This window comes from Lutra lutra, chromosome 10 (genome assembly GCF_902655055.1).
Source record: "Lutra lutra chromosome 10, mLutLut1.2, whole genome shotgun sequence".
Classification (NCBI taxonomy): domain Eukaryota; kingdom Metazoa; phylum Chordata; class Mammalia; order Carnivora; family Mustelidae; genus Lutra; species Lutra lutra.
In genome coordinates this window covers 85319798-85346705 of record NC_062287.1, presented here as the reverse complement: position 1 = coordinate 85346705, position 26908 = coordinate 85319798, and the positions used below count along the sequence as shown (strand labels likewise).

The window sequence follows — 26908 nt, the reverse complement described above, 5'->3', positions numbered from 1 at the left end:
CCTTCTACATCCATTCATTGGAATTCTACTACGAGAAAGAGCTATCTCTTCTTAGTCATTTATTTATTTACCTATTTATTCACATATATTTATAGCAGTCTGGTCTCATGAATATTCATGTTATTCTATGGGCAAAATCCAATGGTATCGGTATTTGTTTTGTTGCCCAGATTGTCCTAACTTGTCCATTAGGAATGTTCGTAAGTAGACTTTTGTTTTCTTTTGACATGCCCCCATCTTATTTAGAGCACTTCCCTCCTTTCTGGCTTCACAACGTTTTCTGGACTCATATTTTCCCGGCTCTGTCCCTGTCCTACTATCTCTCCAAGCAGCCTTGGTTCCTTTTATTGGGGAATGGTGTTTACAAACCAAGATGTGGGCATTAGTTGTGCTCATTGCAATTGGAGGCCATTGCTTCTAGACCCTCTCAGTAGACAGAGCTAGGAAGTATTCTGATTTTAAACCATGCATATATACCCATCAGTACCATCTACATCTCTGTATATGTATCTTCCTATGTGTACATATCTGTGTGTATACATACATATAAAATACATGTATTCATGTATATATATGTCTACATATATGTGTGTGTACATAATAATATGAATTTATATTGATAACTTGGATTCTAATCCACAGGGTTCTTTTTAACCTTTCCCCTTTCCTTACTTGTAACTTCTTTCTCTAACACAGAGAAACCCAGCTGTGATTACCCACAACCTATTCATTTTTTAAATGTTCTAGTAAATGTTTAATGAGATACAGATTTTTTTTAAGATACAGATTTTTAAGTAGAAGACAGCATTTGAATGGTTCTTTTTGCCGTTAGCCTGATAATACCTAGTCAAGATAACTGTTTTCCATAGTTACTTAAGTCAGTTCTTTTCATCCCCTGTTTTTAGTGTAGTTATGGTATTCATCTGTCAGTGTTTGTTAATGTTAGTGTTTATAAGTTCCCTCTACATCCCAGTTGTTTTTGCTTGCTTATTTTTTAGGGCATATGAAAAGTATATTTTAATATTACTATGTTTTAAGAAGGGCTGTATGAAAACATAGACTCAGAGATGTTATCATCCTTTTAAAACTCAGTTCTTGGTACAGTGTTAGCAATCCAATCACTATTTATTGAATAAAAGATCTTAGTTATACGTAAACGCAAAATTGTGATAAATTAAAAGTATAGTTATAGTACTTAAAGCTAAAATGATGGCATTGGAAAACACATAGCTGGGAAAGAAAAAAATTAGAAAAAAAATTAGCAGAATCAAACAAAATCAGAGGAAAACACTAGCCTCAGATTTTCACTTTGACTTTTTTGACTAAATTCTATACCTTTCCAATCAGTACTTATAAGGAGTTTCACAGGAATTTGAGAAATATCAACTTTGTCAAAGATCTCTCAAAAACTAGGTTATGTCCATATCAGAGTTTAAGTTAGCTAGAAAACAGAGTTATCCATAATGTTATTCTCATATTTTTATGTATTTTTTAAAATTTTCTATAGAATCTGGGTGTCTTCTTTCTATTTCCTCTGTCTCATAAGGAATTTGAAGAACTTTCAAACAGGGGTGCCTGGGTGGCTCAGTTGGTTAAGCAACTGCCTTTGGCTCAGGTCATGATCCTGGAGTCCTCGGATCGAGTCCCACATCGGGCTCCCAGCTCCATAGGGAGTCTGCTTCTCCCTCTGACTTCCCCTCTCATGCTCTCTCTCTCTGTCTCTCTCTCTCTCTCTCAAATAAATAAATAAAATCTTAAAAAAAAAGAACTTTCAAACAAAAAACCACAATTATTTCACATTACAAACCCGCATGTTTCCTCTGAGTAAATGCCATTATAGGCCACAAGTAATTTAAATTTCCCAATAATTTAAATTTCCTTGTTCAAAATGGGGATGGGGTTGGAGGACTAGGGGAAGGTTTAACTTCCTTCTGTTATTAGGTGTTGTGCCATACCTTCCATTGTCATTTTTTTTTTTCTGGGTCATGTTAAAAAAAAAACACAGTAAGCACAAGTTTCTTCATAAAGTCTGAGAACGTGTTTTCTTTTTCAAAGTGGGGAGATGAGCGACAAGATACATCATGAGGATAACAACCTAGATCATAGAAAGCGTTTTCTGAGCAGAGTCTGAGGAAGATTCCTGTCAGCTGGATTTCTCCTGCACGTTGGGTTCAGCCTGGCTGTTAAGTGTCAAGTCAAGTGGCCTTGAGGTTGCAGATATTCCCACACATACTTTTTTGCTCACAAACTAGAATGTCCACCAGAACAACACTTTTCCCTGAGTTCCTCACTGACACGTATCCTTGGCCCTCATCCTCCTTTTTCCTGCCAAACTGCGCTTTCAGGAAAGACTCTGCATCGGTTTACTCCAGCTTCCATGAATTAAAGCCCAGAAGACAGGGAAAATGAGAAGGAAACCAGCATCTGGGGCCATATTCCAGGCACTGTGCAAGGGGATCTCCATATATTCCTTTTTAAAAAATGTTTTAAGCCTTATGTCTAAAATAAGAAATGGTGGGGATTTGACCACAATGTTCAAAAGTTTTAAAAAATTATTCTAACAGATGGACTCAGCTGTGAAAGGTGGTGCTACTCTCCTCACCCCATCAGGAGGGCCGGAAGCGGCATCTACCTTTAACTTTTGCTCCTCTCTTCCTCCTACCCTGGCTAATCTGGCTCTTCACATACTAGATTCTGCAGTAGTAGCTGAAGATTATGTTGTTTTTACTGACAATCGGAGCAGATTCTGTTCTCTGACTGAGCTCATTTCACAAATATTTATGGAGCTCCTGCTTCATAAGTCTCACTTCCTCTACAGAACGATTGGAAGAGGATGTAGAGGATATAAAGCATCACCCCTATCTTCAAGAAGCTCACAGTCCTCGGATAAACAACACACACGGAGTGTAATTAGAGAATATGTGTGTGTCTAGGAAGGGCGTCTCTATGCTTCCTAATCTCTGTCAGGCTCCAGGAGACTCACGAATCCCGTGTGGAGTGTTCCGATATCCCCGTAACCTGCTGTAAACACAGTCACTTTCTCTGGCTCTCAAACGATAATAAACATGGTGGGTGAGCAATAAATAACTCTACGGGGGCTGTTCTGTTTCCAGCTGGAAGGAGCCTCCTTATCCTCGTTCATGCTAGACTGGATTTAGGGGTTTAGGCTTGGTGTCACAGTGCTTTTCTCTCCCAGGATGTATGAGTTTTCCCTAGTTCTTACTTTGATTCATGCAGCAGGGTCTCTGTGCTCTCACCAGAACGTGGCTGAGTGGGAGGGAGTGCTGGTGTCTTGTCTTCCCAGCAGAGTTGAGAGAGATACCTGAGTACCTCATACCAAGAACATCCCCATCTCTCTGGGTAGTTTTCCCTGCTCGTGATCAGTACCAAACAGGAGAAGGAGGCAATCAGGCTGATCACGTCCACTGTGAACTTCCGCTCTCCTTCCCCCTCCGTGGAGTCCTGGGTGTGGAATGGGATTTGGTTCCATGTGCATTTTCTCAGGAATTGCCCAGGACTTGATGGGAAAAATGACTACTAACTTGACTCTTAGACCCACCCCGGCCAGTGTCATTGAGATACCAGCTGTTCCAGCAGTTAAGAGACTGAAGTGTACCATGTTTTCTGACAGGCTCTTTGCTCCTAGCTGGTGTGGTGGTGGGCCTGGTCACCCTGGTCAACCCAAATTCTGTGGCCAGCCCACAGAATTTGTCTGCTCAAGCACACATACCATCTCCTTACCCTGAGAAGGTAGTTGCCGAGAGACCTCTGGTGAGGAAGACAGTGTCCCTTGCTGCCAGCTTTCCTTTGCCTGTGTCTCAAAATCTAGAAAAAGCTGAAGACAAAGAGAACGTCCCAGGAAAGGGAACCAGATCGTAAATAGCTAAGCTACTCTGGTTTTACAGAGAAATAAAACAGTTATGAGTTCTTTGACAAACCTAACGCTTTGGAACCCTTTAGATGAAATCTAAAAGATAGCAACCAGGAAGACAAAGCCAATATTTCTATTTACTTTGTTGAATGTCCTGCCGAACTTGGGTAAAGATCCCACAGTTTTGTCTAGAGTTTCTAAATAGTAGGTGGGAAAAGCTTCCGTAATCCTTTGGACTCTGTGGAGGTAGGGGTGGCAAGTGGCACACCCTATTTATCATTGTCTATAGGATTGCATGTGTACTTTTAAAGTATGGACATTGTATTTTTTGGGTATTTACAAGTCATGGGAAGATATTTACAAGTCATGTTGGCTACCTCAGGATAGGGGGAATGGAGACAGCAAGACTATTAATTTTGTTCCTTTATACGCTTTATATGTCTGTTCCAACTGTTACAATAAGCATTTCCTTGTATGTTTATAATCAGGAAATAAAGCATTTTGTTTTTAAAAATAGCTAGAGGGTTTGCTTGTGAGCCGGAGGCTGGGAGGAGGATGAAGTCAGAGTCTTGCTAATCAGGAGCATGTTGAGGCACAGGGAGCCCCTCCAGCCGGGCAGAGACTGCCCCCGTGGGCTGTTCTGCCCCCAGCAGGAGGCTGAGGCTGGCCGTTGGCAGCTCCTCAGTCCCAACCTCTAGGATGCATCAGTGCAGTGATCCATCAGGAATCGGGCTAGACTTGCGACTGGAGGGAGGAGTTCGAAACCCAGTGAGCTGAGGAGCAGGGAGCACTGCCGTGGGGCCTAGAATCCCATAGTGTGTTTCCTTACAGCCAGAACTGAGTGGCCACCCTGGGGGCCAGAGAGCATGCCGAAGCTTTGCCAACATCTTGTTTCATCTCTCTCATGCCTACGCTGTCGGGATGTTATCCCCCATCTCCCAGACGCAGAACAGAAGTTCAGAAAGCTGAATGATTTCTCCGAGTTCACTCAGCTTTCAACACAGTTTCAACAACTATCATTATGGTGGTAGAGTTGTACTATATGAATATGTGCGTGTACAGCCACGTATTTACACACTTAGAGTATATGCTCTATAGCCTCCTAATTGTTCCAGCAATTTCTCAGCTCTGGGTAACCTGTAATCTACAGTCCTCTAAAAACCAACAAGCATACTGGATTTATTTCAAGCTTCCATAGGGACTGACCTGTCAAAGACACTCACTGAATCGTAGTTGAACTGTATTTACTTGTTGGACACAATACTGACAGGACTCAGACGCCAAAGAGGTTGGAATCGAAGCACCCCAGAATGAGGCAGTTAGGCGCAGGTCTGGCCTTGGGAGAGCCTCGGTAACACTGCTTTAGGCGCAGAAAGTGTTCTGATTTCTCAGCCCACTCTTTCCTCATATCTCTCTCTTTTCCTCTTCCTTTCCCTATAAAAACATCTGAGTTTGTGTTCTGGGATAAGAGAAAAATGCAGGTTCTACCCAATTTAGTTCTTCCTCTTCTGATCTGATTAGAATAAACAAGAGCCTCCTAGGACTTGTTAAAAAAAAAAATCCTTACTCAGATCTTAGATGAATTATTGCTGAGAGGTTTTAATTGGCTGTGGTTGGCTTCTGACCTCTTGTACAGATTGATTTATGAGGTGAATTTGCAATCCACTGTTGGAAAAATTGATAGCATGGTAGCAGATACAAGTTACTGTTTGAATAAGGCTTGGAAAATATTCATGCCATCCCAGCCCCCACCGCAAACACCCAAATTCATGTCCACAGGCAACATTCCCTCGGAGCACTGATGGGCCCTAAGTTCACCCTATGTGTTTGTTTTTAGAGTCAGATAAAGGTTGCCATTTTGTAGCCTGCTATGGGAAAAATAATAAAATGTGTAGAATAATCTGTTTTCTTTTTGCCTACAATTGTTCTTAAGCCTTCTGCCAGGTTTTATCTATGAAGATTTCTCTTTTAACAGAAAAGTGATTTGTTTTGTTTTGCGTTTTTTTCTTTTCCCACCCTTTTAGTATTTTATGTGGTTCTTCAGAAGACGCATGACTTCTACTTGTGAACCACAGCCCTAGTGATTTTGGACAAGCTCTATTTTTTTTTTTAAGATTTTATTTATTGGGCGCCTGGGTGGCTCAGTGGGTTAAGCCACTGCCTTCGGCTCAGGTCATGATCTCAGGGTCCTGGGATCGAGTCCCACATCGGGCTCTCTGCTCAGCAGGAAGCCTGCTTCCCTTCCTCTCTCTCTGCCTGCCTCTCTGCCTACTTGTGATCTCTCTCTGTCAAACAAATAAATAAAAATCTTAAAAAAAAAAGATTTTATTTATTTATTTGTCAGAGAGAGAGACTGCGCGCACACAAGCAGGCAGAGTGGCAGGAAGAGGCAGAGAGAGAAGCAGGCTCTCCGTTGAGCAAGTAGCCCGATGTGGAACTCGATCCCAGGACCCTGAGATCATGACCTGAGCCGAAGGCAGCCACTTAACCCACTGAGCCACCCAGGCATCCTGGACAAGCTCTTTTTGGACAAGTACAGCAGGTTCTCTCCTCTTGCTTCGGGAAGGAAGTCAGATTTGAAGGGACTGTGTAGTGCAAAAGTGAGCACACACCAAGTGGTAGAGGATGGCTCCACTTTAACCGATGTATCTGGAACTGGATACCCTTAGAAAAATGGGAGACCTGAGGGTGGAGGAATGGGGTAACTGGGTGATGGACATTAAGGAGGGCATGTGATGTAATGAGCGCTGGGTGTTGTATAAGACTGATAAATCCCAGACCTGTACCTCTGAAACCAATAATATATTATATGTTAATTAATTGAATTAAAATAAAAAGAAAAAAAGAAAGAAAAATGGGAGACCTGTGCTCAGTGATAACTCTACTTCATATTACTTCTAGGATTCAGGACATAGTTCACATCCAATGAGCCATTCTTAGAAAATGGTTTAGAGATAAGCAAAGCATTTCCTTGTATGAATTCTTACAGCCTGTGTGTTACACTGATTTACATTGATAATCAGCCACTGATTATCTAGTTCCTGTCTCCTTTCTCTAAAGACCTTTTAAACCTTCCACAGCACTTTGCTAGGTGTAGAGTCAGTGCCTAATAATTTTGTGTTATCTTTGTTCATTTATTCATTCATTCAACAAGTCTTTCTTAGATACTTAGTACAGTGGTGAGCAAACCAGATGTGGGCCTTAGCCTCACAGGTCTTACCTTCCATAAGAAGGCAGATACTGAACAAGTAAAATACATAAATATGTCATTACAAATTATCACGTGTGTGAAAAAAGAAAAAGAACAGGATGCTGTGGGGGAGAATAGAGGGGAATACTTACATTATGTGAGGCAGTCAAAGAAGAACTCCACTGAAGAGGTGACATTTAAGCTGGAACCTGAAGAAAGAAGCCAGCCATTAGAATGGGGGAAACATTCCTGGCAGAAGGGACAGCATGTGCAAAGTCCCTGCACAGCACTAGGGTTGAGCACATGCAGTCTAGGAGCTAAAAAGGGCCTGTGTGGGGGAAGCATAGTGAGCAACACAGAAGGAGGGTGGATAGATGTCCAGAAGACCAGAATTGTTTAGGGTTTTCCAGCCTAAGTTAAGAAATCTGGATTTTGTTCCATGAGGTGGGAAGACATGCTGAAGACAGAACCTCACATGGACACTGCACTTAACCTCTTGTTAAGGAAGCCTTCTTGTCAGCTTTGAATCAAATTAAGTGAGGTCATGTCTTTTCAGAAAATTCAGTGTATCTCTTTTGGTATTTTTTTCAATGCATACTATATATCCTGTAGGTATACTACACTGGGTTAACACCTGCTTGTGTTCACTGAATATATGATAGCAGTATCCTCCTGTTATCAAATATTCTTCTACACCATACTTTTTTAAAAAAAATTTTTTAAAGATTTTATTTATTTACTTGACAGATCACAAGTAGGCAGAGAGGCAGGCAGAGAGAGAGAGGAGGAAGCAGGCTCCCTGCCGAGCGGAAAGCCTGATACGGGGCTTGATCCCAGGACTCTGGGATCACGACCCGAGCCGAAGGCAGAGGCTTTAACCCACCGAACCACCCAGGCGCCCCTACACCATAATTTTTAATGACTTCCTAACATTCCCCTCATGGATGTACCATAATGGATCTCACCTGGATCCTAGTAGACATTTGAATCTCATAACTTAGCTACAATATTAATAACTTAAGAATAAATAACTCAAATAACAATATACAGAACTTACTTGCACATTAATTTTTGCACACATATACCTGATTATTTCCTTAGGCAAAATTCCCAGATATGAAATTAGTCGACTGAAGGAATATGCTTACTTTTATAACTGGATCAAAAGTGCCACGGTCTCAGTCTGAAAGCTATCAGTTTACACGTCCATGGGTGAAGTGTAAGAGTAGCCATTTCAATTAAAATACTATTTTCAAATGGTGTGTTTTGGGCTACAGGGAAAATGGGAGTTACTTGTATCCACTTGGGTGGGAATCTTGCCTCTCATAAACTTTGAGTACTATAAGTAATTACACGAACCTTAACCTGAAAGACTCTTGTTTTGTTTTTCTGGAACGTAAAGGGGAGAATGCCTCAAAGAACATATGCAAAGACTAAGAGCAATCATGTATGGAAAGGACTTAAGAGAATATAGATCTTCCTTGACTTATGATGGCATTATGCCCCAATAAGCCCACCCTAAGTTAAAAATACAGTAAGTTGAAAATGCATGTAATACACCTAACTGATGGAAATAGCTTAGCCTAGTCCATCTTAAATGTGCTCAGAACACTTACCTTAGTCTACAGTTGGGCAAAATCACCTAGCACAAAGCCTATTCTATAACGAAGTGAACAACACATAGTTTATTAAATACCGCACTAAAAGTGCAAGACAGAATGGCTGTGTGGGTACAGAATGGTTGTAAATATAATTGTCACTGACCTTTGTGATTGCATGGCTGACTGGGAGCTGTGGCTCACTGCCTTACTCAGCATCACAGGACAGAAGCACATTGCTAGCCCTGGAAAAGATCCAAATTCAGAATTCAAAGTACAGTTTCTTTCTTTTTTAATTTTTAGTAGGCTCTGTGCCCAACGTGGGACTCAAATTCATGACTCTGAGATCCCTGAGATCAAGAGTCGCACATTCTGCAAACTGAAACAGCCAGGCACCCCTCAAAGTACAGTTTCTACTGAATGCATGTGGCTTTCCCACCATTGTAAAGTTGAGAAATCATAAATCCAACGATCATAGTCAGGGACCGTCTGGACCTAACCCAAGTAAGTATTGACTGGAGTTCTCTGCTCCCCCACCCACGTACACACAGACATACACACACATTTGGGGTGTGTGTCTTATGGTTGTGAATTTTGACTCTCTCCTGGGCAAATGAAAAAAGGAAAATTCTTGTCTCTGTTATCACATCTTTGAGGCATTGAATAAAGTGTTTACCCACCTTCTCCTGGCAACTAAGAGTGTAATCTCCACATCCTGAGGTAAAACCTCTCCCACATGTTTATTTCCTTTCTGAAGAGAAGACAAGTCATCTTCAGCAAACCTGGGCTTAGAGACTCTCTGTTTTTGCCTTAAACCTTTCATTATTTGTTTATGTTATGAGGCAAAAACATGGCATGGGAGTAAAAGCCCCTTAAGACCTGGGTTGGGGGGCTAACTCTTGCCATTCACAGCTGACTTGGCCTCGGGCAGTTTGCCTGTGCTCTCTGAACCTCATTTTCCCCCACTGCAAAATAATACTATACCACTTCTCAGTGCTAATGTGAGGATTACATGAGAATAACATAAGCAAGGGCATTTAGCCCCTGCTGTGTCAATAAGTCAATACATGTTTGTGAATCCAAATCACATATCCCCCTCCTAAGCAATGGATAGAAAGGATATAAGCTCCCAAACTTCCTACATCTGTGAGAGAAGACATCTGCTCTTAGGTCTAGCTCAGCCTTTTATTCCTGCAATGACCAACTGCCCCTTCTCTTCTATATGTGGTCTTAGAAAATCACAGTGCCAGGGGAGCAAGATGGTGGAGGAGTAGGAGACCTAAATATCATCAGGTCCCAGGAGTTCAGCTGGATAGTTATCAAGCCATTCTGAACACCTACAAACTCAACAAGAGATAGAAGAAGAGCAGCAATTCTAGGAACAGAAAAGCGATCACTTTCTGGAAGGTAGGACATGTGGAGAAGTGAATTCAAGGCAACAAATGGGAAGACAGACTGCGTGGGGTGGGGGGCGGAAGGGCTGGCTCCCAGGAAGCGCAGAGCAGCAGAGCATAAAATCAGGACTTTTAGAAGTCTGTTTCACTGAGGGACATTGCTCCAGAGGCTAAGCGGGGAGTGGAGCCCTTGCAGGGACAGTGTGGTCTCAGGACCCATGGGGACACAAAAAGACCAGGGGTGTCATAGTGTGACAGAGCTCCCGGGTATCAGAGTGGGGAAGCCAGCTGCAATGACCGAGCCAAAGAGTTACATTAAATCATGATCCGAGGCAGAGTCAGGCTACTGCTCTTCGAGCAGGGACCCCACAGGTGGCAGATCTGGAGAGATCCCCTCCTTCCTCCTCTGGGAGGAGCAGCGTGGGAGCACGCTGCAGGTCTACTGGGTTTGGAGACTCCAAATGGAGCCATGCACCAGAGATAGAAATGCTTGGTCACAGGCTGGTTGAGCTTGGTGTGCAGAGACCAAGGAGACGGGAAGGATTGACTGCTTTTCTCCGAGGGTGCATGGAGGAGTAGGGCCCTGAGCTCTCAGCTCCTCTGAGGCCGGAGATTGGGAGGCCGCCATTTTCATTCCTGTCCTCCAAAGCTCTACAGAAAGCGTTCAGGGAGCAAAAGCTCACAAGAGCGAACCCGAGCAGATAATTTAGCCATGCCCCTGGCAAGGGTGGTGCAATTCCGCCTCAGGCAAAGACATTTGAGAATCACTGCAATAGGTCCCTATCCCAGAAGATAAGCAAGAACATCCAGCCAAGACCAAGTTCACTGAATGAGAACTGCAAAACTTCAGAGCGATGGGAATATAGCACGTAGAATTCATGGCTTTTTCCCCATGATTCTCCAGTCTTTCAAGGTTAAATTTTTTAAATTTTATTTTTCTTATTCTATTTTTTAAAATTTTTCCTCTTTTAATGTTTTTTAAACTATTTTATCAATCTTTAAAAATTTTAAAAGTCTTTTAAAAATCTTATAAAATTTTCATTGTTAAAAAAATTTCATTGTTGTACTCATATTCTATCCCTTCATTGTATTGAACCTTATTTTCTATATAGGTTTATATAGGTTTTTCTTTCTTTAAAATTTTGGGATACAGTTTCCTCTAACAGATCAAAATATACCCTAAATCTAGCACATAGCTTTGTTCTATTCTCCAGCCTGATCACATTCTTTCCTTTTTTTTTTTTCCCCAACCAACTTCTTGTCTTATCAATTCCTTTTAAAATTTTCATCTTTATGGTCATATTCCATCCCTTCATCATTTTAACCCATATGTATTTGTGTGTGTGTGTGTGTGTATTTTCTTTCTTTAAAATTTTGGGGAAAAATTTCTTCTAATAGACCAATATACACCCAAAATCAAGTGTGTGGCCTGGTTCCATTCACCAGTCTAACACACACACACACATACACACACACATATATATATTAACCCCCCTCCTTTCTTCTCCCCTTGGTTTTGGGTCTCTTCTGATTTGGTTAGTGTATATTTTTCTGGAGTTGTTGCTACCCTTTTAGTATTATGTTCTCTCATTCATCTATTCTTATTTGGATAAATGACAAAGTGGAGAAGCTCACCTCAAAAAAAAAGAACAAGAGGCAGTACCGATGCCTCGGTACATTACAGACATTAGTAAGATGTCAGAACTAGAAGGTGCCTGGGTGGCTCAGTTGGTTAAGTGGCTGCCTTCGGCTCAGGTCATGATCCCAAGGTCCTGGGATCCAGCTCCACATTGGACTCTCTGCTCAGCAGGGAGCCTGCTTCCTCCTCTCTCTGCCTGCTTCTCTGCCTACTTGTGATCTCTCTCTGTCAAATAAATAAATGAAATCTTTAAAAAAAGTATGTCAGAACTTCAGATAGTTCAGAATGACAACTATCAAGGTGCTAGCTGGGCTCAAAAAAAGCATGGGAGATACGAGAGAATCCCTTTCTGGATAGATAAAATCCCTTTCTGGATAAATAAAAGAACTAAAATCTAATCAAGTTGAAATTTAAAAGCTATTAATGAAGTGCAATAAAAAATGGGAGCTCTTACTGCTAGGATAAATGAGACAGAAGAAAGAATTAGTGATATAGAAGACCAAATGTCAGAGAATAAAGAAGCTGAGAAAAAGAGAGACAAATAACTACTAGACCACAAAAGGAGAATTCGAGAGATAAGTGATATCATAAGATGAAATAATATTAGAATTGGGAACCCAGAAGAAGAAGAAATAGAGAGGGGGGCAGAAGGTATATTGGAGCAAATTATAGCAAAGAATTTCCCTAATTTGGCTAAGGGAACAAGCATCAAAATTCCAAAGGCACAGAGAACCCCCCTTAAAATCAATAAAAATAGGTCCACACCCTGTCATCTAATAGTAACACTTACAAGTCTCAGTGACAAAGAGAACATCCCAAAACAGTTTGGGACAAGAGGTCTGTAACAAACAATGGTAGAAGTATTAGATTGGCAGCACACCTATCCACAGAGACCTGGCAGGCCACAAAAGATTGGCATGATATATTCAGAGCACTAAATGAGAAAAAACAGGCAGCCAAGAGTACTATATCCAGCTAGGCTGTCATTGAAAATAGAAAGAGAGATAAAAAGCTTCCAGGCCAAACAAAAACTAAAAGAATTTGCAAATACCAAAGCATCCCTACAGGAAATGTTGAGAGGGGTCCTCTAAGCAAAGAGAGAGCCTAAAAGTAACAGAACAGAAAGGAACAGAGGCAATATGCAGTAACAGTCATTTTACAGTGCAATACAGTGACACTAATTCATATCTTTCAATAGTTACCTTGAATGTAAATGAGTTAAATGCCCCAATCAAATGACACAGAGTACCAGAATGGATAAAAAACAAGACCCATTGATATGCTGTCTGCAGGAAACTCATTTTAGACCCAAAGACACCTCCAGATTTAAAGTGAGGGGGTGGAAAACAATTTACCATGCTAATGAACATCAAAAGAAAGCTGGGGTGGCAAACCTTATATCAGATAAATTAGATTTTAAGCCAAAGACATTAATAAGAGATGAGGAAGAACACTGTATCATACTTAAAGGGTTTGTCCAACAAGAAGATCTAACAATTTTAAGTATCTATGCCCCTAAGATGGGAGCAGCCGATTATATAAACCATTTAAGAACAAAATCAAAGAAATACATCAATAATAATACAATAATAGGAGGGGACTTTAACACCCCCCCTCACTGAAATGGGCAGATTATCTAAGCAAACAATCAACAAGGTAATTAAGCCCTTAAATGACACACTGGACCAGATGGGCATCACAGATATATTCAGAACATTCCATCCCAAAGCAACAGAATACACATTCTTCTTTAGTGCACATGGAACATTCTCCAGAGTAGATCACATCCTGGGTCACAAATCAGGTCTTAACTGGTACAAAAAGATTGGGATCATTCCTTGCATATTTTCAGACCACAAAGCTTTGAAACTAGAACTCAACCATAAGAGGAAAGTTCGAAAGAACTCAAATACATGGAGACTAAAGAGCATCCTACTAAGGAATGAATGGGCCAACCAGGAAATTAAAGAATTTTTTAAAATTCATGGAAACAAATGAAAATGAAAACACAACTGTTCAAAATCTTTGGGACACAGCAAAGGCGGTCCTGAGAGGAAAGTATATGGCAATTACAAGCCTTTCTCAAGAAACAAGAAAGGTCTCAAGTACACAACCTAACCCTACACCTAAAGGAGCTGGAGAAAGAACAACGAAGAAAGCCTAAACCCAGCAGGAGAAGAGAAATAATAAAGATCAGAGCAGAAATCAATGAACAGTAGAACATATCAATGAAATAGGAGCTGGTTCTTTGAAAGAATTAATAAGATTGATAAACCCTTTGCCAGACTTATCAAAAAGTAAAGAGAAAGGACCCAAATAAATAAAATCATGAATGAAAGAGAAGAGATCACAACCAACACCAAAGAAATACAAACAATTATAAGAACATATTATGAGCAACCATACGCCAGCAAATTTGACAATCTGGAAGAAATGGATGCACTCCCAGAGACGTATAAATTACAAAAACTGAACCAGGAAGAAATAGAGAACCTCAACAGACCCATAACCAGTAAGGAGATTGAGGCATTTATCAAAAATCTCCCAACAAACAAAAGCCCAGGGCCAGACGGCTTCCCAGGGGAATTCTACCAAACATTTAAAGAAGAATTAATACCTATTCTCCTGAAATGTTCCAAAAAATAGAAATGGAAGGAAAACTTCCAAACTCACATTATGAGACCAGCATTACCCTGATCCCCAAACCAGACAAAGACCCCATCAAAAAGGATAATTACAGACCAATATCCTTGATGAACATGAATGCAAAACTTCTCACCAAAATACTAGCCAATAGGATCCAACAGTACATTAAAAGGATTATTCACCACGACCAAGTGGGATTTATTCCGGGGCTGTAAGTTTGGTTCAACATCAGCAAATCAATCAATGTGTACAATATATTAATAAAAGAAAGAACAAGAACCATATGAAACTCTCAATAGATGCATTTGACAAAGCATTTGACAAAGTACAGTATCTTTTCTTGATCAAAACTCTTCACAGTGTAGGGATAGAGGACACATACCTCAATGTCATCAAAGTCATCTATGAAAAACCCACTGCAAATATCATTCTTAATGGGAAAAACTGAGAGTGTTTCCCCCAAGGTCAGGAACATGGCAGGCCTGTCCATTATCACCACTGCTGTTCAACATAGTACTAGAAGTCCTAGCCTCAGCAATCAGACAACAAAAAGAAGTCTGGTATCTAAATCGGCAAAGAAGTCAAACTCTCACTCTTTGCAGATGATATGATACTTTATGTGGAAAACCCAAAAGACTCCACTCCAAAACTGCTAGAACTCATGCAGGGATTCAGTAAAGTGTCAGGATATAAAACCAATGCACAGAAGTTGCATTTCTTACACCAACAACAAGACAGAAGAAAGAGAAATTAAGGAGTCAATCCCATTTACAATTGCACCCCAAACCATAAGATACCTAGGAATAAACCTAACCAAAGAGGCAAAGAATCTATACTCAGAAAACTATAGAGTACTCATGAAAGAAACTGAGGAAGACACAAAGAAATGGAAAAATGTTCCATGCTCATGGATTGGAAGAACAAATATTGTGAAAATGTCTATGCTACCTAAAGCAATCTACACATTTAAAGCAATCCCTAACAAGATACCATCAACTTTTCTCAAAGAAATGGAACAAATAATCCTAAAGTTTATATGGAACCAGAAAAGACCCTGAATAGCCAGAGGAATATTGAAAAAGAAAAACAAAGTTGGCAGCATCACAATGCTAGACTTCAAGCTCTATTACAAAGCTGTCATCTTCAAGACAGTATGGTACTGGCACAAAAACAAACACATAGATCAATCAAACAGAATAGAGAGTCCAGAAATGGACCCTCAACTCTATGGTCAACTCATCTTTGACAAAGCAGGAAAGAATGTCCAATGGAAAAAAGACAGTCTCTTCAACAAATGGTGTTGGGAAAATTGGACAGCCACATGCAGAAGAATGAAACTGGGCCATTTCCTTACACCACACACACAAATAGACTCCAAATGGATGAAAGACCTCAATGTGAGATGGAATCCATCAAAATCCTTGAGAACACAGGCAGCAACCTCTTCAACCTCAGCCACAGCAGCTTCTTCCTAGAAACATCACCAAAGGCAATGGAAGCAAGGGCAAAAATGAACTATTGGGACTTCATCAAGATCAAAAGCTTTTGCACAGCAAAAGAAACAGTCAACAAAACCAAAGGACAACCGACAGAATGGGAGAAGATATTTGCAAATGGCATATCAGATAAAGGGCTAGTATCCAAAATCTATAAAGAACCTATCAAACTCAACATCTGAAGAACAAAAATCCAATCAAGAAATGGGCAGAGGATGTAAACAGACATTTCTGCAAAGAAGACATCCAAGTGTCTAACAGACACTTAAAAAAATGCTCAACATCACTCAGCATCAGGGAAATACAAATCAAAAGCACAGTGAGATTCCACTGCACAGCAGTCAGAATGGCTAAAATCAACCAGTCAGGAAATGACAGATGTTGGCAAGGACGTGGAGGAAGGGGAACCCTCCTACACTGTTGGTAGGAATGCAAGCTGGTACAGCTACTCTGGAAAACAGTATGGAGGTTCTTCAAAAAGTTGAAAATAGAGCTACCCTATGACACAACAATTGCATTCCTGGGTATTTATCCTAAAGATACAAATGTAGTGATCCAAAGAGGGCATAATGCACCCGAATGTTTATAGCAGCAATGTCCACAATAGCCGAACTATGGAAAGAACCTAGATGTCCATCAACAGATGAATGGATAAAGAAGATGTGGTGTATATATATATATATATATATATATATGCATACATACATACATATATATATACAATGGAATATATATATATGTATGTATATATACATACATATATACACAATGGAATACTATGCAGCCATCAAAAGAAATGAAATCTTGCCATTTGTAACGATGTAGATGGAGCTAGAGGGTATTATGCTGAGCGAAATAAGTCAATCAGAGAAAGACAATTATCTTGTGACCTCTCTGACATGAGGGATTTGAGAGGCAGGTGGGGCATTTGGGGGCTAGGGAAGGAAAAAATGAAAGAAGATGGGACTGGGAAGGGAGACAAACCAAATAAGATGGCTGGGTTATGGACATTGGGGAAGGTATGTGCTGTGGTGAATGCTGTGAATTGTGTAAGCCTGATGATTCACAGACCTGTACCCCTGAAGCAAATAATACATTATATCTTAATAAAAAATTCACAGTGCCTCTAATCTATAGCCTAGATAAGAAAACTCAAGTGAGATGGACACTGATGAATTTCCTGATGCATTGCATGGTTGTTTGAATGATTAGGTTGACCTGCAGTCTTCCTCCCTTGTCAAAATAGAAAAACTCTGAAATGGCCAAGAGGTCTAGACAGACAGTAGCCTAAGGAATGGAAGAGTAGAAGGGGTGCCTGAATTCATAGTAGTCCTCCAGGAGTGTTAACAAGCAGAGAACTACTGTTTATGTAAAGTTTGTTGTGAAAAGGTACATTCATTCCCATTGGGAGTGATAGCCCAACTATTATTATGCCAGAACCAACTTGGGCATAGATAGGTTTTATTTTAGGTAACGGTGGGGAGCAGTTAGGGTGGGAGAAGTGCCTTGATAATCAGAGAAAGCTTGGGAATATCAAATGTTTGAAAGTCATAACTTAAACTAAGTTTTGAGATTGTGTAATTAGTTTTTTCATTCTTGTTACTTCTGGAAAGCTGTAATTCCCACTCCCATACAAAATAGGTACAAGTCCCCAAATTCCAAATTTGTAAGGTATTAGTTAGAGCATGAGCTTTGAGACCTATTTTTGAGATTGATTTTTACCTGCAGCCCAGATTGCTTCACTCCTGGATGTTGAACTAGACATCTTGAACTTCTGCATCTCAGAGGAAACTCCATTCTCACTTACTGGAGACAAAGTCACTGATGTCCCTCTTGTCTCCTGGTTTTTTGTTTGTTTGTTTTGCTTTGTTTTGCTTTTCTCTCACCCCTGTCCAGTCTACCAGGAAATCCTATTGGGTATACCTTCTAAATCTATTCAAGCCAATCTGACACTTTTTAACGACTCTCATTGCCACCCCTTACCTTCTCTTGTGGCCAACCCTCGCCTCTTATCTGATTATTACAATATCCTCTTCACTGTTCTCCCTTGTTTTATCCTCATCCCTTCAGTGTATTTCTAACCCAGCAGGAAGACAGAGTTGGTCAGATGTAAAAGTCAAATCACGTCCACACCCTCCAGCGACACCTCATCCTCCTAGAAAGAATCCTTACCAGGGGTTCTGAGGCCTAGGTGCTCCTGTCCCATGACCTTCCTGCTCTCCCTCTGGCTCTCCCTACTCATCCCACTTCTGCCACACTGGGCTCCTGGCTGTTGCCCAACACCATGGGAGGCACACGCCTGCCTCAAAGCCCCTCCTCTTGTCCTTCCCTCTACCAGGAAGATCCTCTTCTCACATACACACCTAGGTGGTGTTACTTTCTTCATGTCTTTGCTCAGTGGTCACCTTCTCAGTGACACCTTCCCTGACCACCATTTCGAAAATTGCACTCTGCCCGTTTTATTTTTTTCTCCTTAATGCTTCTTGCTGTCTAAAACACTTTATATTTTACTTACTTATCTGGTTTATCATCTGTCTCCCCACTCGAATGTGGACTATACAGCTGCTCCAGCAACATTTATTACATGGAATGAAACACAGACCTGATCTAGATGGGCAAATAATGCTGACATCATGCGCATCACATGGAAAGCGTGTTGGAGGCTTGGATCTAGGGATTAGAATTGTGAGAACTTCAGAAGAGGACTTACTCACTTAGACATCAGCCCAGCACACTGCTGACGGGGCAAGAGGCCAGACAGGGATACTGGGATCCAAAGCTTTTAGAAATGTGCAGTCTCTACAGCAAACTTGACGGCTTTCTCTGTGCTGCTCTGGACACAGGCAAGATGTTCAGGAGCTGGACAGTTTCCAAAAGACGCATTTATAATTCAGGGTGATTCAGAGAAGGAATGGCTGTGAGATACCCTCCCCCTCTTCGTCTTCCTGCCCACCTCCCCCACAATCGTGAGTCCTTAACCTATACAGTGGTGAAATGGGGAAGGAACCATAGACTGCAAACCCTCACATTACACTTGCACATGCCAGGCTCTGTGCAGGGCAAGTGACATATATGAACAGGATCGATCCTCACAGCACTCCTACAAGGTAGATACAATCATTATGGTCATTTTAAAGATGAGAACATTGAAGCACAGAGAGGTTAAGAAATTTTCCCAAGGCCATAGAGCTGGTAAGGGGCAGAGTCAAAATTCCCAATTTGGAAGGTGATGGAATACAAAAAAGGACTTAACCCGTCTCAAACGGTCAGATTCATCATGGAATGGATACTTTTTCATTGGACTCTAGACCTGCTTTTGTGTCTTGATAAGCTGGCTGTTGCCCATGATCCTCTAGTCTCTCAGCTGGCCTCATCTGGCCTATCCAATTGATACTACTCTCCACAGATGCACCCTACATTTTAGATTGACTGGTCCCTTCTTAGACCCTAGACTTTACTCACACATTCATTCTTGCACAGTCTTCCTCAACTCCTTCACAGCATGCTCCCCACTCTGAGTTGGGGCTCCATGTCTCATTAGGGGTGTCAGCCTTTGGGATGAAGAAGCTTGGGAAGGCTCTCCAGATTTCATTTCTCCCTTCCTCCCCAATTCTCTGACTTTGGACTGAACTCTTTAGTTCCTACCTTTTGCCCTGTTCCTGCTTCCTGCCTTTGGCACAGTGCCTCCATATGGACACCGCAGGGGTGGCCTTCCTGGCTTTTGGTTTCAGTGTCACCCTGGGTGCTGTCTCTTGGCCATGCTCTGCTCCTGAACAGCTCCACACCTGGCTACTGTTGGTCTAGTAGCCCCAGTGGAGAGAAACTGACTTGAACAACCTCTACTTCTACTTCTTCCTCTATCTGTCCAAATCCTGCGACTGTCCTATCGAATCTTTGGTAGGTTGAGGGTCCTTGATGAGACTTTCCTTACCAATGCCATCTGGTATTTTCTCTTTCTGCCTCTTGGTCATCCACATGTTTATTGGCAATATCATCCATTTGGACATGTGCTTTAACTTTCCTTTGGAACTCTTTACAGTTGGTATTAATCACTGCCTGCTCCTTATCATATATCTTCAAGAAGACAGCATGTCCTTCTAGCCCAGGACTGTTTTGTGCACTTCCTTTATGTTCCCTGTCTCAGCAATGCTTCCTGATCTGGAGATTTTATGACCAAATCCATGAAGAGTGGGTTATGGAGAGAAATATGATATCCTGGAGACACCTGCAATGTGGTACATAGGATTCTGGCTTTGGGGGTTGGCAGGTGTGGCTGGCTCTGCCTGTTTATGGGTGGCCCTCTTGTATTACCTCTGTCTCCTCAGCTGGAAGGCTATCATATCATGGTTGGCCGAGAAAATGTATGAACAATTCTCTAGTAAGATGTCTGGCACATAACAAGTGCTCACTGAATAGTAACTGTGATTTTTCTTGTCCCTAAGCTTTGAAATTTATATCGAACAGACCAAGAGAACATACTGGAATATGTTCCCTGGTGAACTTGTCTGAGGCTTCTCAGATCACGAATCTGTCCCAATATGGGATTTTTGAATCATCTTATATTAAACTGGATTGTAGGGTTTTCAGCCCCTTGAAACTGTGGAATTAATGCTATTAAACATTCAGGACATAATAAAAAAATCAGAATGGAAGGTTTTCGGGTGAGCCTGTGAGACTGGATGGAAGGGGTAAAGTGAAAGCTTTTGATTATTTCCTGATTGTGACTTTCCACCCGGCCTTCCTTTGTTTCTTTCCTCCCTCCCTTCCCCTCAAGTTTTGAAGGCTTGTCATGAAAATGAATGAAAGATCAAGGAAACCACTGATACATCTAGGTTATGTGCATATAAGTATTTATAGACTCTTTCAGGTGTTCAAAATTTAAAAACCAAGTTTACTGTTCTTAGTAAAATATCACTGGTTGATTCCTGTTCACTCTCTCTATTTTTAGCCTCTACATTTTATGGTTGCAACATGAGGCAAAATCTCCTATTAAAATCTTGACTATTCATTCATCCTTTCAGATATGGGTTCTTAGATGTTGATTTACAATTGTTGTGGCTCTATGTTAACTTCTGACTAGTGAGTTCAAAGACCACCTCTTACTGTTAGTGTTTTCTCTTTATTTCATTCATTCACAAACATTGGGTTCTTGGGAGGTGTCAGTTATGGAGATAGGAAGATGAATAAGATATGGGCCCTCCCCTCAAGAAGCTTCATCTACCAGATCACAATGATCTATTGTGATAGACTAGTTCGATTTCCAATAATGCATCTGAATACTACCTTCATTAAAAAATAGTGATGAAGTTTTGATCTGCTAAAAAGAGAGAGAAAGAGAGAGAGAGAGAGAGAGAGTGTGTGTATTTACTACCCTTGAACAATTTTTTCATGCTTTAACAAACTTTTTAAGAAAGCCCTCAAGTCCAGCTTATAGCTGGGGAAGATATGTCCATTTGGGTTTCCTATAATACTGTATTACAGTGTTATAGACTCAGTTATTAAAATTTTTAATTTTTTTCCATAGTTTTAAAATGTAAACGTCATCTTATATCTCCTAAGCGTTCTTTTATAAAACAAATCCTTTTGTTCTCAGGAAGTTTTTGTAGAATAGATAACCAAACCTGTAGGAAAATGTAAAGACTCTTAAGTCTCTTACATAATTGAAAACAAACCTCCCTGGTGGTCTAGTGGTTAGGATTCGGTGCTCTCATAATTGAAAACAATCTTATCCAGCTACATTATTTACTATTTTATGAACTTTAATAATGTTTATTTAATTTGGGGGCATTGCTTTTCTAGATGATACACGTTCTTTGCAGTTAATGACAATAAAAATCAGTTATTTTCTAAGCTTTATTTCTCTTATGTTTCACATACTACATTGTATAGAGCAAGGTTCCTCCTTACTTTAGGCCCTACTGATATTTGGGGCTGGAAGAGTCTTTGTTGTGGGGGCTGTTCTGTGCATTGTAGGATATTTAGCAACGTTCTCAGCCTCTACCCACCAGAGGCCAACTGCACTCCAGTTGTCAAAGTTAAGACAACCAAAATTGATTCTGTACGTTGCTAAATGTATCCTGAGAAGCAATGACTGGTCTAGAAATTCCAAAACATGGAGTAAAAACAACAGTGATAAGGGCATCTCTAAAAAGCTTCTGCTTTTACAGGGAATAATGCTTCTGGTATTTTTTCATTAAATAAATCAGTTTACCATAAGTAGTCTTTATGAGGTCAAGGAAGTAGACTTTTACTCTTATCTTAAAATAAATAAAATGTAAAATTGCAGTGAGTGCTGATGGATGATGATGTAGGATAAATTCTTTGTTGTCAAAAAGAAATAATACAATTCAGTGGACCCCTTAGGACCAAGGCTGGGTAGGGAGCGAGTGTGTGTGTGTGTGTGTGTGTGTACAGTGTGAAGGAGTTGGGGGGGAGTGTTGTGTAACTCTTGATTCTGGACACTTGGCTTATAGAAGCTGAGAAGAATCTATGCTAAGAGAACACAGCCAAGGCTTTTGCACAGGGGAGGGAGTCCAAATGCTGGGTTATCGCTGTAGCTGAGAAATAGTGCCTAGGTACTCAGAGTAGATGAGTTCTTTAGCCACTCTTTTCAAACGATAATTTATTGCTGGTTTTGTTTTTCTGAACTCATTTTATTAGGCTTCTGCTTTCAACATTTCAAATATAACAAAGGAGTTGAGAGTCCCTGTTATTAGCTTCCAACGGCCTTGAGACGGCTGCCCCTGTGACTGAGGTGACGACGGCAAGCTTGGCATAAAGCTGGGGGGGTCATGTTCAAACCTTCAAAACCAGACTGGGGTAGGGGCCACAGACAGACGGCACAGGTGAGGGGAAGCATAAATCCTACCGCTAAGCCATTCAGACTCCACTTGGCCTGAATGGGCCTCCCTCTGTGGGGGGTTCAGAGCCCCCCCCCACCCCCAAGGGGCTGGCGGATTTATGTCAGCAAGAGCACTGCAGGAGAAAGAGATTACGAATGCTTTCAAAGGGTGTGTGAAGGGGTTGCTCTTCGGTCTGAGCGGTCTGCGACACAGAGCTGAGTCTGTGAGGACCTGGGCTGGTGCCAGCCAAGGGAGTAGGGTGGCCTAAGGAATGGAAGGTCACTGGCCAGTTGGGGGTTTTGATAATTATATCCTTGTTTCCTTGAAGGTACCAGCGTCCTTGATTTTCCAGCTTCAAAGAGAGCTGTCTCTGAAGTAGGGGGATGTTCACACCTGCTTTCCTGCAGTGATTTCTGTCTTCCTGGCTGCAGACTCAACAAGACAACAATACGTCTGTGGACATTTTCAAGGCCATATTTACAAACCAGGCATGGGAAGCTTCTCTTCCACCCTTTCTTCCTAAATGAAAATGAAAAGGTTACTGTGCCCCATGAGAATACAGCAATGAACCCAATTTAATGGTTTTACCTTAAATTCAGATACTTTGTAGGTCAAGCACACTAAATCATCACACACACACACACACACACACACACACACACACACACACACACCCTTGTCCCCTCTCCTTCCAATTCTTACACCACCCCAAAGGGGCCATCATAGAACCGGAAGTGTAGTAATTACTAAAGACAGCAGTATACAATACACCTAGAATGGTTGTTTTTCCTCTTTGCTCTCCCATTCATCTCCAGAGAAGCCGTGCCAACAAGAGTGAAGAAATATAAGCAGAGTTCTTTCATATTCTTTCATATTCTTTCATATTTTCCTTACAGCACTTACATTTCCACGAGACCTTTAGAGAGCAGAGAGGTATTTATTGTTTTTGAACGGGACCCTGTTTGTCTGCTGTCCGCAATGAATATGATCCAGAGATGGGGTTTCCTCTGGCTAAATGTATACTTGCTTCTCCTCACCCCATCTTCCCACGGATCATCCTATCAGTAAATGTGCAAATTTAAAACCACGTTTTGGATTGAGAAATTCCATTTGTTAAAGATGAGATGACTGGTTTCTGGCATGTGAAACCTTCCCAAGAATTAGATTGGATATTGCACATAACTCCTTGGATCCTATGCTCTGGTATTTCTCTTGCGGCCACCAGCTCTGCTGACCAAACCTTCCTTCTCTAGGCAAAAGCAGGTACTGGTTGAAGCCTTTCTATGAAATTAGAAAGAGGAAAATATTGTCTATTTTTCTAGCAAGTTCTTGGTCTGACCTTGACAGTGATAGTAGTTCCACACACAAAATATTCCCCCTTTTTAACTTTTGCTCGGAGATTGCACAAATACACAGTTAATGTTGATGAATTTCCAGTTTAGTGACATAACTAAAGAACTAGAATCTTCCGTCATTGAAACATATAGTCTCTCCCCAAAACCCCTCTCTCTGTCTCTCTCTCTTCCTCCCCCCTCCCTCTCTCCTTCTCCTTCTCTCTCTATCTCAGTCGTGCTAAGAGTTTCTCGCTTCCTAAGTCATGGGTAACGACTGCTATGACTCCATCCTCCAAAGTCAGCTCCTACCTGCCACTTGGGACCCTGGGATTCTGAGCTTTTGCTTGTGATTTAATAACAAGACCCAACGGAGCAGCCCAGGTGCTATATCTCATACCCTTACGGATTGCCAAGGGAACATTTAATCTGTTGACTTTATTCAGTTATGCTAGTCTGGCAAACATACCTGGAGCTGTAAATTATTTAGATGTTTAATTTATTTGGTGTAGAAGGAGCTCTCTTATACCTTAGTTATCTAATAGCAGAAGATGAAAAACCACTTTGTTTGCAAATCATAAAAACTTTAACAGATTGTGCCTAAAAGAGTAAAACAGACTTCCCTGACCTTAAAGGTATAACAAGGGTCCAAACAAGCATTGTTAACACATTATCCCCTGAGATAAAAATTATGGCATAAATCTGCTTAGGTTAGAAGTGAAATGTGAAACAAAGGCCTTCCATTGGATAATAACAGATAGCTAGTCTGAAGTGAACACAAAAATTGACTATAACTGAGGGGTAAGGAGTGGACAGCAGGGACATTTGCCAGAGTGCCTCTCTCCCCCATTACGGTGTACTTCCCAATGACCTAGGGAGGGAGATATTTAAAAGCCTAGGTAATATGATATAACCTAAACCCTATTAACCCTATTACTATCTAATAATGAAACATGTCATTGTTTTATTGACCATAACCTTATACTTAGTATATTATCATTAAAACCGAAATTCAACACATGTTTTCTTAAAATAGAAACAACAAAAATAGATGGTCTAATGGGTCAACTACTGTTACACCTGAGGGTGGGTGCCTCACCTTCCAACTGTTTCATTCACTCCCCTAATGAGAAAGGGTTGTTCTAAAGCAAAAATAAGCCTAATCTATAGTAACACAAAGAATCTATAGTAACACATAATCTGTAGTAACACAAAAATATAAATGATAGGAGTACAAAAATTCTTTGTAAAATTTTTCTTTTACATTTGCCTTGCTAAAGGTCCTTCTGGAATCAGGGGACATGATTGGGCTTTTACTTATCGTCATGCAAATACATTAAGATTTTTTGTTTAGAAGATGGGATCGGGAGGGAGACAAACCATAAGAGACTCTTAGTCTCTCAAAACAAACTGAGGGTTGCGGGCGGGGGGGGGGGGGGGTGGAGATTGGGTTATGGACATTGGGGAAGGTATGTGCTATGGTGAGTGCTGTGAAGTGTGTAAACCTGGCGATTCACAGACCTGTACTCCTGGGGCTAACAATACATTATATGTTAATAAAAAATTAAAAAAATTTTTTTTTTGCTTAGCAATGGGAGGCAGCAAGGGTTTAGCTAAGAACGCTGGTTCTGCAGTCCTGCTGCCTGGTTTTGAATTTTTGACTTTTATGAGCTGTGTGACATTGGAGAAGTTACTTAAGTTTTCTGCACCTCGGTTTTCTTATTTGTAAAATAGGGATATTATCTTTCTCATGGAGTTTTTGTGTGGTGAAGTACATGCCATGGCACGTAATTGCTCAATAAACGTTAAATTATCGCTGCTAATCATTTCCTATGAATTCCTCATTTCCTTACAATAAAGAATGCTCTGGAGTAGTTATTACTTCTATTTTGCTAAAGATGAAATTTACCTCTAGACCCAGCACTGAACTAAGCAGAGCACCAGTTCCACCTCAGGTGGATAAGTCTTTGTGTCTGGTCTGGATCCCCAGAAGGGGACTCTGAGAATGAGATCTTTGGGCGGGAAGTTTACTGAGGAGTGCTCAGGAGCGACATCTATGGGCCACGGGAGAAGCTGCACCGCTCAGCACACCCGGGGGAGCTCAGGCACTGACATGGCCCCTCAGAGTTGGACCCCACTGGGGCAGTAGGATCCTAAACCAGCCTCCCCACGGAATCTGCAATCCTTAGATGTAGGATGCCCTAGAAGTGTGGTGGCTTTGGGCAAAGCTGCTCTCTTCATTCAAAAACTCTCTCCTGAGAAGGTCTGAGCTGGAGAACTGTCAGCAGCCAACCCTCAATGCACCTGAGGGCATAGGCACTTCAGTCTGGAGGGGCAATCAGGCAGGGTCCCACAGGGTCCACACCTCCTTGCAGTTTAGGAAGGCGTTCAAGGTCATCTCATGGCCTGTGGCAGATGTGATCCCTGGTTCTTTTGCCCGGAGTCTCTCAGACCCCATTCGTGTTGGGGAGTCAAGGAAGCACATGGACAGACTGTCTCTGGGAATGACAGAATGTGCTTGGGGACCTGAAATAAACACAGAAGCTGCTGACCAGGACCAAAAACAAGTAAATCACGGATGGGCCTTGGCTGCTGTGGTTTACATTCTCTTTATAACTGGCTCAAAGGTAGGTCAATTAAAGATGTTCAAGTAGCCCAAATTCTAAAAATCCAATCCCCTCTAGCAAGCACTTTTTATGGTGTTCATGTCATAATCCATAGGCTAGAACCATAGAATTTTAAAATTAGAAGGGGCCTAACGGATCCACCTCCTTAATTTGGATTGGGGTGGAGGGGAGTCAGTTTGTCAAGGTCATACAGTAAGTTAACAGTTACACACAATGGGATTGGGACCATAAGCATGAAAACTGATATCTCAAGCAGAGTCTAGCTGTTTGCCAA

General features: G+C 41.2%; 1 long non-coding RNA gene across 1 annotated transcript in view; it reads right to left on the bottom strand.

Moving 5' to 3' along the window:
- LOC125079623 (uncharacterized) overlaps positions 1-26908 on the bottom strand; it is a 98968-nt gene that overhangs the window by 23420 nt on the left and 48640 nt on the right. Inside the window, exons 3-4 of the long non-coding RNA XR_007121157.1 lie at positions 8826-8904; positions 7214-7270 (exon numbers count right to left, since the gene is read on the bottom strand). This is a non-coding gene — a long non-coding RNA (uncharacterized LOC125079623). The remainder of the gene's footprint in view (positions 1-7213; positions 7271-8825; positions 8905-26908) is intronic.